The sequence below is a fragment of the Scyliorhinus canicula genome, chromosome 8 (assembly GCF_902713615.1).
Source record: "Scyliorhinus canicula chromosome 8, sScyCan1.1, whole genome shotgun sequence".
NCBI lineage: Eukaryota > Metazoa > Chordata > Chondrichthyes > Carcharhiniformes > Scyliorhinidae > Scyliorhinus > Scyliorhinus canicula.
Genome location: NC_052153.1, coordinates 128,120,081 through 128,129,184, shown reverse-complemented (window position 1 = coordinate 128,129,184; position 9,104 = coordinate 128,120,081). Strand labels below are relative to the sequence as shown.

The following is a 9,104-nucleotide window of genomic DNA, read 5'->3' as shown; positions in this document are numbered from 1 at the left end:
AGGGCTATGGTGTGAAGAATGTCTAAACTAGCAGTGATTGCTTAGCAACTGTGGGTCTTCAAATGTAGAAAAACTTTTAAATTTTAGTTTTAGCTTGATATATTTCCATTTAAGAAACGCCTGGGAGTGAACATCTCTCAACTCTGCCAAGAGAAGATGGATAGGACGGGAGCAGCCAAAGGCAGACTTCCCAAAGGACCCGTTTCTGTCTAGATAACCATGGAAGTGGGACAGAAAAATGTCCCAAGCCGACTGAAGTTAAGAGAACACAGACCAAGATATTATTCAGAAGCATTCAAGGAAGTAAGCAAAGTATTCTGAGTTAAAGAGCCTATTGTAGTGACCAGATTAAAATTAGGAAAGCAGACTTCAGAGTTGAATCAAAAGTTTGATGCCATTTGATTGAGTCTGGAAATCGAGGGTTAAAGCAATTGTGAACAGTTTGTACAACAGTAAAGACAGAAATCCGGAAGGGGTGGTGTAAAATCTGGATACTGGATTAACTGTTAAAAGTGGAGCAGAAGCTTTGTTCAACAGAGTAATTTAGAAAACCTGGACTGGATTTCAGAATGCAAACCACTAACGGAAAGCCTTCGGGCAGCACGGTAGCACACGTGGCAAGCACTGTGGCTCCACAGCGCCAGGGTCCCAGGTTCAATTCCCCGCTGGGTCACGGTCTGTGCGGAGTCTGCACGTTCTCCCAGTGTCTGAGTGGGTTTCCTCCGGGTGCTCCGTTTCCTCCCACAGTCCAAAGACGTGCAGGTTAGGTGGATTGGCCATGCTAAATTGCCCTTAGTGGGAGGGGTTATTGAGTTACAGGGATAGGGTGGAAGTGAGGGCTTAAGTGGTTCGGTGCAGACTTGATGGGCCAAATGGCCTCCTTCTGCACTATGTTCTATGTATCTATATATTGTGAAAGAAGATTTTAAAGCATGTTTTTGGAGTGGGGTTTGGAGACTCTCCTGTGCAATCACCTGGGGCGATTCTGAGGAGAAACACACAGATATTAACTTGGGTTCAGAGCAGAGTGTATATTTGACCACAGCTAATCTGTGTGCTTAAAGGGATTTTATGTTACTGAAATCACTGTAGCTTAAGATATGCTTTGTAATCCATGTTACCCTTAAAATCTGTGTATAGTTGTGAAGCAAAGGAGTATTGCAAATGAATCCAACATTTCATGTTTCATAATTTTTTTTTCATGTTATTAAAACAAATGATAGTAATAATGGAAAGCTTAGCAACAATGGAATTTGAGAACCAGAATATGCTCCAATGCATTTTGAATTCTCTTCATTGTTAAGTACTTCAGGATAATTATGGATAGTTTTATTTTACTCAGATTCTCAATACCTGGTATTCAGATGGATGCTGTACATCATGCGTTATGCATATTGGGTAAAGGAATGTTAAGTAGTGGGATAGGTTGTTTAAATACCTGGTATCTAGATTGATGCTGTACATCATGCGTTATGCACATTGGGGAAAGGAACGTTAAGTAGTGGGATAGGTTGTTTAAGAGAACCTTATCCTAATTTTTCTCTTAAGAGGTTAAGGGGTGAATAAGGAATAATTTCCCACCAGTGTTCTTGTGTCACCACTACCTTTAAGAGTGTTTCCTTGCTGAAATGTCATAAACATTTTCAGTGTTTTTGTGGCTATTTCACTGAAGATGACCTGCTGAACCCCAAGGAAACTCAACCTCCAAGTCTGAAACTACCTTCAAGTCTGAAAGGCACCATTTAGAAGGTTTAGAATTTTTTTAACTAAAAAGAAATTAATTAAGGTATTAGAACAAAGAACAAAAGAATAAAGAAAATTACAGCACATGAACAGGCCCTTCGGCCCTCCCAGCCTGCGCCATTCCAGATCCTTTATCTAAACCTGTCTCCTATTTTCCAAGGTCTACTTCCCTCTGTTCCCGCCCATTCATATACCTGTCTAGATGCTTCTTAAATGATGCTATTGTGCCCGCCTCTACCATCTCCGCTGGTAAAGCGTTCCAGGCACCCACCACTCTCTGCGTAAAAAACTTTCCACGCACATCTCCCTTAAACTTTCCCCCTCTCACTTTGAAATCGTGACTCCTTGTAACTGACACCCCCACTCTTGGGAAAAGCTTGTTGCTATCCACCCTGTCCATACCTCTCAATTTTGTAGACCTCAATCAGGTCCCCCCTCAACCTCCATCTTTCCAATGAAAACAATCCTAATCTACTCAACCTTTCTTCATAGCTAGCACCCTCCATACCAGGCAACATCCTGGTGAACCTCCTCTGCACCCTCTCCAAGGCATCCACATCCTTCTGGTAATGTGGCGACCAGAACTGCATGCAGTATTCCAAATGTGGCCGAACCAAAGTCCTATACAATTGTAACATGACCTGCCAACTCTTGTACTCAATACCCCGTCGATGAAGGCAAGCATGCTGTATGCCTTCTTGACCACTCCATCCACCCGAGTTGCCACCTTCAGGGTACAATGGACCTGAACTCCCAGATCTCTCTGCACATCAATTTTCCCCAAGACCCTTCCATTGACCATATAGTCCGCTCTTGAATTTGATCTTCCAAAATGCATCACCTCGCATTTGCCTGGATTGAACTCCATCTGCCATTTCTCTGCCCAACTCTCCAATCTATCTATATTTTGTTGTATTCTCTGACAGTCCTCCTCGCTATCTGCAACTCCACCAATCTTAGTATCATCTGCAAACATGCTAATCAGACCACCTATACCTTCCTCCAGGTCATTTATGTAGATCACGAACAACAGTGGTCCGAGCACGGATCCCTGTGGAACACCACTAGTCACCCTTCTCCATTTTGAGACACTCCCTTCCACCACTACTCTCTGTCTCCTGTTGCCCAGCCAGGTCTTTATCCATCTAGCTGGTACACCCTGATCCCCATACGACTTCACTTTTTCCATCAACCTGCCATGGGAAACCTTATCAAACGCAAATTGTTCGATAAATTAAATTTGAAATGTGTTTCTTTTCTTTGCCAACACAATTGACTGCAAGTTTCAGTGCATCATTTGCAAGGAAAATATTGGCCTGTTTGGACAAGTGCTCAAGAAGAGGTTAAACGCCCAGACGGAGTGGGAGTCAAACGGCCTGTTTCCATGCTTTACTTTCTATAGTATGTAAAACAACCTAACCATTTTGTCAGTATTCATATGAACAACATCAAGGGGTTACTTAAAAAGGAAAAAATTAGAGATCACTAGAAATACAAGGCAATTGATCAGCCCCTAAACAATTTAGCTTCTACGGTTAAGATCCTTTGACTGATTCCCCGGAGGAGGCGTGGGCCTTCGTGCGGACGGAGAAACTGGAACTGGACTTGAACTAGGGGTTGGGGGTTGCGAGGTCGGCTGTAAGATATTAGTGCTGGATTCTGCTGTTGCTGTGTTCTCTTTTTCTTCTGTTGTTTTCTTCTTGTTTTAGTACTTTTGCAATTTTGATATGGTTATTTACGGAGGGGTGTTCTGCTATGTTTTTGTTTTTGTGCTGTGGGACATTGTTTGGGCTGTGTATCTTGAGGGGAGGGTCGGGGGGTATGTTGTATTCTATGCCGGAGTGGGGGTATGGAGTGGGGCTGATATTTGGGAGCTGCGTCAGAAGGGTGTGGTGGGGCAGGGCGAAAGCGCGGGCTTTCCTGGTTTCCCGTGCTGCGGGGCTGGGGGGTGGAGATGGTGACGGGGGAGGGCGGGTCCTTAACTGGTTCTTCCCCGCGCTGCAGCGGTGCCAGGAGGAGGGATAGATTGGGGGATGATCCCACTTCGGGAGGGGTCGGGCTAATGGCGGGAGTTTCCGGGGTCAGCAGAAGTTAGCTGACCCACGGAAGTACAATGGAGGACGGTTCGCGGCTGGGAGGGTTCCTAGCCTGGGGGGGAAGGGAGGGGGGGAAAGGGGAATACCGGGTTGCTGCTGGTAGGGTCAAGAAGGAGCTGGTGGGGGCTGGGGGGACAGAGGTGAGGGGTTGTCGCTATGGGGACGGGGTCGAGCAGGGGGTGCTGGCCTGGGGCGGGCAGTCGACGGGCTATGGCTAGTCGACGGGGAGGGGGGCGGGACGCCCTCTGATCCGGTTGGTCACCTGGAATGTGAGAGGGTTGAATGGGCCGGTGAAGCGGTCGAGGGTACTGGCTCACCTGAAGGGGCTAAAGGCGGATGTGGCAATGCTTCAGGAGACCCACCTGAGGGTGCGGACCAGGTCCGCCTGAGGAAGGGATGGGGGGGCAGATTTTCCACTCGGGGTTGGATGTGAGGAACCGGGAGTGGCGATTCTGGTGGGGAAAAATGTGTCGTTTGAGGCACCGGAGGTGGTGGCGGATAAGGGGGTAGGTATGTGATGGTTAGGGCAGGCTACAAGGAGAGAGGTGGTACTGGCTAGTGTGTCCCCCAAATTGGGACGATGCGGGCTTTATGAGGCGTATGTTGGGACGGATCCCGGATCTGGAGGCGGGAGGTCTGATCATAGGGGGGGACTTTAATACGGTGTTGGATCCTTCACTGGATCGGTCCAGCTCTAGACGGGTAGGAGGCCGGCGGCGGCCAAGGTACTGAGAGGGTTTATGGATCAGATGGGTGGAGTGGATCCATGGAGGTTTGTGAGGCCGAGGGCACGCGAGTACTCTTTCTTCTCCCACGTACATAGGGTCTACTCTCGGATAGATTTCTTCGTGGTGAGTAGGGGACTGATTCCGGAGTGGAGGAGGCCGAGTATTCGGCCATTGCAATCTCCGACCACGCTCCGCATTGGATAGAGTTGGAGATGGGAGAGGTGCGAGACCAACGTCCGTTGTGGCGGTTGGATGTGGGGTTGTTGGCGGAGGAGGAGGTGTAGGAGGGTCCGGGCAAGTATTGAGGGGTACCTTGAGGTGAATGATACGGGGGAGGTTCAGGTGGGGATGGTCTGGGAAGCCCTGAAGGCAGTAATTCGGGGGGAGCTGATATCCATCCGGGCACACAGGGAGAGGAGCGAGAGGAGTGAGAGGGATAGACTGGTGGGAAAGATGCTGGAGGTGGACAGGAGGTATGCAGAGGCACCAGAGGAGGGACTGTTGGGGAGAGGCGCAGCTTGCAGGCTAAATTTGATTTGCTGACCACTAGAAAGGCGGAGGCACAGTGGAGGAAGGCACAAGGGGCAGTGTACGAACATGGTGAAAAGGCGAGTAGGATGCTGGCTCATCAGCTGCGTAAGCGGGATGCGGCTAAGGAGATTGCTGGAGTGAGAGATAAGAGTGGGAATGTGGTGCGGAAGGGGGTAGAGGTGAATGAGGTCTTCAAGGATTTTTACGGGGAACTGTACCGGTCGGAGCCAACGGGGGAGAGGAGGGGAATGGAGAGGTTCCTGGACGGGCTTTCTTTCCCGAAGGTGCAGGAGGAGAAGGTGGAGGGTTGGGTGCGCCGATTGAGCTGGAGGAGCTAGTTAAGGGGATCGGGCAGATGCAGTCAGGGAAGGCACCGGGGCCGGATGGGTTCCCGGTGGAATTTTATAAAAAGTTTGTGGATCTAGTGGGCCCCTTGCTGGTGCGAACACTCAATGAAGCGTGGGAGGGGGGACTTTGCCCCCGACGATGTCACGGGCGCTGATCTCGTTAATTTTAAAGAAGGACAAGGACCCCCAGCAGTGTGGTTCTACAGGCCCATATCTCTCCTCAACGTGGACGCTAAGGTGCTGGCAAAAATCCTGGCCACCAGGATAGAGGACTGTGTGCCAGGGGTTGTGCACGAGGACCAGACAGGTTTTGTGAAGGGAAGGCAGCTGAACACGAATGTGCGGAGATTGCTGAATGTCATTATGATGCCGGCGATTGAGGGGGAGGCAGAGATAGTGGTGGCACTGGATGCGGAGAGGCCTTCGCTAGAGTGGAGTGGGGGTACCTATGGGAGGTGTTGGGGAGGTTTTGGATTTGGTGAAGGGTTTATTAGATGGGTGAGGCTGCTATATGAGGCCCCGATGGCGTGCGTGGCCACGAATAGGAGGAGGTCGGAGTACTTCTGGCTTTACCGAGGGACCAGGCAGGGTTGCCCCCTGTCCCCCTTGTTGTTTGCACTGGCAATCGAGCCGCTGGCGATGGCATTGAGAGATTCAGAGTGGAGAGGCTTGGTGCGAGGTGGAGAGGAACATAGGGTGTCGTTGTATGCCGACGACCTGTTAGTATGTGGCGGACCCGGTGGGAGGGATGCCGGGAGTGATGGAGTTACTAGCCGAGTTTGGGACCTTCTCAGGTTATAAATTAACTTAGGCAAGAGCGAGGTGTTTGTGGTGCACCCTGGAGACCAGGAGGAAGGAATTGGTAGGCTCCCGCTTAGGCGGGCAGGGGAGAGCTTTAGGTACCTGGGGGTGCAAGTGGCCAGGGACTGGGGGACTCTCCACAAGCATAACTTTACCAGGCTAGATCAGATGGAGGAGGAGTTCAGGAGGTGGGACATGCTGCCATTGTCGTTGGCGGGGAGGGTGCAGTCCGTCAAAATGACAGTGCTTCCGAGGTTCTTGTTCCTTTTTCAGTGCCTGCCCATATTTATCCCCAGGGCCTTCTTTAGGAGAGTGACTAGCAGTATTCTGAGTTTTGTGTGGGCACTGGGACTCTGAGAGTGAGGAGGGTGTTCCTGGAGCGAGGAAGGGATGGAGGTGGGCTGGCACTGCCCAACCTTCTGGGTACTATTGGGCAGCCAATGTGTCAATGGTGCGTAATGGGTGATGGGGGGGAGGGGCGGCGTGGAAAAGACGGAGATGGCGTCATGTAGAGGTACGAGCCTGGGTGCCATGGTAACGGCCGTTGCCGCTCTCCCCTAAGAGGTTTACCACGAGCCCGGTGGTGGCAGCGACCCTAAGAATCTGGGAACAATGGAGACGGCATCGGGGGGAAACAGGGGGCTCGATGGAGGCTCCACTGGGTGGCAACCATCATCCCGGGGAACACGGATGGGGGATTCAGGGGGTGGCAAAGGCGGGCATCAGCAAATTGAGGGACCTGTTTATTGGCGGGAGGTTTGCGGGCCTGGGGGAACTGGAAGATAAATTTGGCCTTCCCAGGGGAACATGTTCAGATACCTGCAGGTAAAGGCGTTTGCTAGGCGACAGGTAGAGGGATTCCCTTTGCTGCCCTCGCAGGGGACGATGGACAGAGTGCTTTCAGGGGTGTGGGTAGGAGAGGGGAAGGTGTCTGACATCTATAAGGTAATGCAGGAGGTGGAGGAGTCGTCAGTGGAGGAGCTGAAGGCTAAGGGGAGGGGAACTCGGGGAGCAGATAGAGGACGGGACTGGGCGGATGCCTTGGAGAGAGTCAACTCTTCCTCCTCATGTGCGAGGCTTAGTCTCATCCAATTTAAGATGCTGCACCGGGCCCACATGTCCGGGACTAGGACGAGTAGGTTCTTCGGGGTGCGGACAGGTGCACCAGATGTCGGGGAGTCCTGCGAACCACGCCCATATGTTCTGGGCATGCCCAGCACTGGAAGAATTCTGGAAGGGGGTGGCGGGGACGTGTCGAGGTGGTTGGATCCAGGGTCAAACCAGGGTGGGGACTCGCGATTTTTGGAGTTGCGGTAGAGCCGGGAGTGCAGGAGGCGAAAGAGGCCGGTGTCCTGGCCTTTGCGTCCCTAGTAGCCCGTCGAAGGATTCTGTTACAATGGAGTGTGGAGACCTGGATCAGTGACATGGCGGGATTTATAAATTGGAAAAGGTCAAATTTGCCTGAGAGGATCAATACAAGGGTTCTATAAACGATGGCAGCCTTTTCTGGACTTCCTGGCTCAGAGATAGGTAACTGGGTCAATAGCAGCAAACCCGGGGGGTGGGGGGGGGGGGGGGGGGGGTTGTTCATTTGTAGTGTTTATTCTGTAACTTTATAGTGTGTTAATTTGCGTTGTTGTTAAAATGCTGGGTTGTTCATGGGGATGGGGCGAATGTATATGATTGTTAATATTATTGTTATTTTCGGTATTTTACTAAGGTGCGTCAATGTTGTATAAAATCAAAATTTCTCAATAAAAATTATTTAAAAAAAAAAAGATCCTTTGACTGACTGGCTTTTTTACTATATTTTTTCAAATAAATTTCATGTACCCAATTTTTGTTTTCCAATTAAAGGGCAATTCAGTGTGGCCAATCCACCTAACCTGCACGTAGAATCATAGAATTTACAGTGCAGATGAAGGCCATTTGGCCCATCGAGTCTGCTTCGGCCCTTGGAAAGACCACCCCACATAAGCCTACACCTTCACCCTGTCCCTACACCTACATCCGATCCCCGTAACCCCACCTAAGGGCAATTTAGCATAGCCAATCCACTTAACCTGCACATCTTTGGACTGTGGTAGGAAACTGGAGCACCCAGAGGAAACCCACGCAGACACGGGGAGAAAGTGCAGACTCCGCACAGGCAATGACCCAAGCTGGGAGTCGAACCTGGGACCCTGGAGCTGTGAAGCAACTGTGCTAACCACTGTGTTATTGTGCTGCCCATCCTTGGGTTGTGGGGGTGAAACCCACACAGAGGGAGAATGTGCAAACTCCACACGACAGTGACCCGAGGCCACGATCGAACCCAAATCCTCAGTGCCATAGGCAGCAGTGCTAACCACTGCACCAGCATGCCACCCTAACTCAACCTGAAATGTTAACCGTTTCTAAAAGGTATTGAAAGTTGCTAAAGCATCTGGTATGGCATTTTCTACTTCATTTCATATTTTCAAATAATTTTTTCTCTTTTTCATTGGACAATAAAGTGTTTTACCTTAATTGACCATCTTGTGTTTTATAAGTGCTCTTGTAAAAGCCGTGGAAGCTTTCTGACAGATTGGCAATGTAGTCAATATTAATCAAGTGTGTGGCTCCAGAAGACAGGGGTTCACCAGCCTGAAGTGCAATTTGCTCAAATGGTGGGTATTCCAAAAGATGCAAGTCGCTTTCTGATCCAATTGTTCCATCCTCTTTCACTGGTACAATGTATGCCTTAATGATTTCCAGGTTTTTGCTGTGCAGAATTATGGAGTTTGTATCTGATTTAACAAAAACTTCAATTCTCACCGATGCAGAAAATTTCAAAGTGGTCAAGTTTGGGTGTATAAGCAGGTCATAATGCACTGGAA

The 9,104-nt window shown here is 49.9% G+C and overlaps 1 protein-coding gene across 1 annotated transcript in view; it reads left to right on the top strand.

The window, feature by feature from the left end:
- Positions 1–9,104, top strand: part of erap2 (endoplasmic reticulum aminopeptidase 2) — a 155,875-nt gene that overhangs the window by 1,267 nt on the left and 145,504 nt on the right. The gene's annotated exons all lie outside the window — the stretch shown is intronic.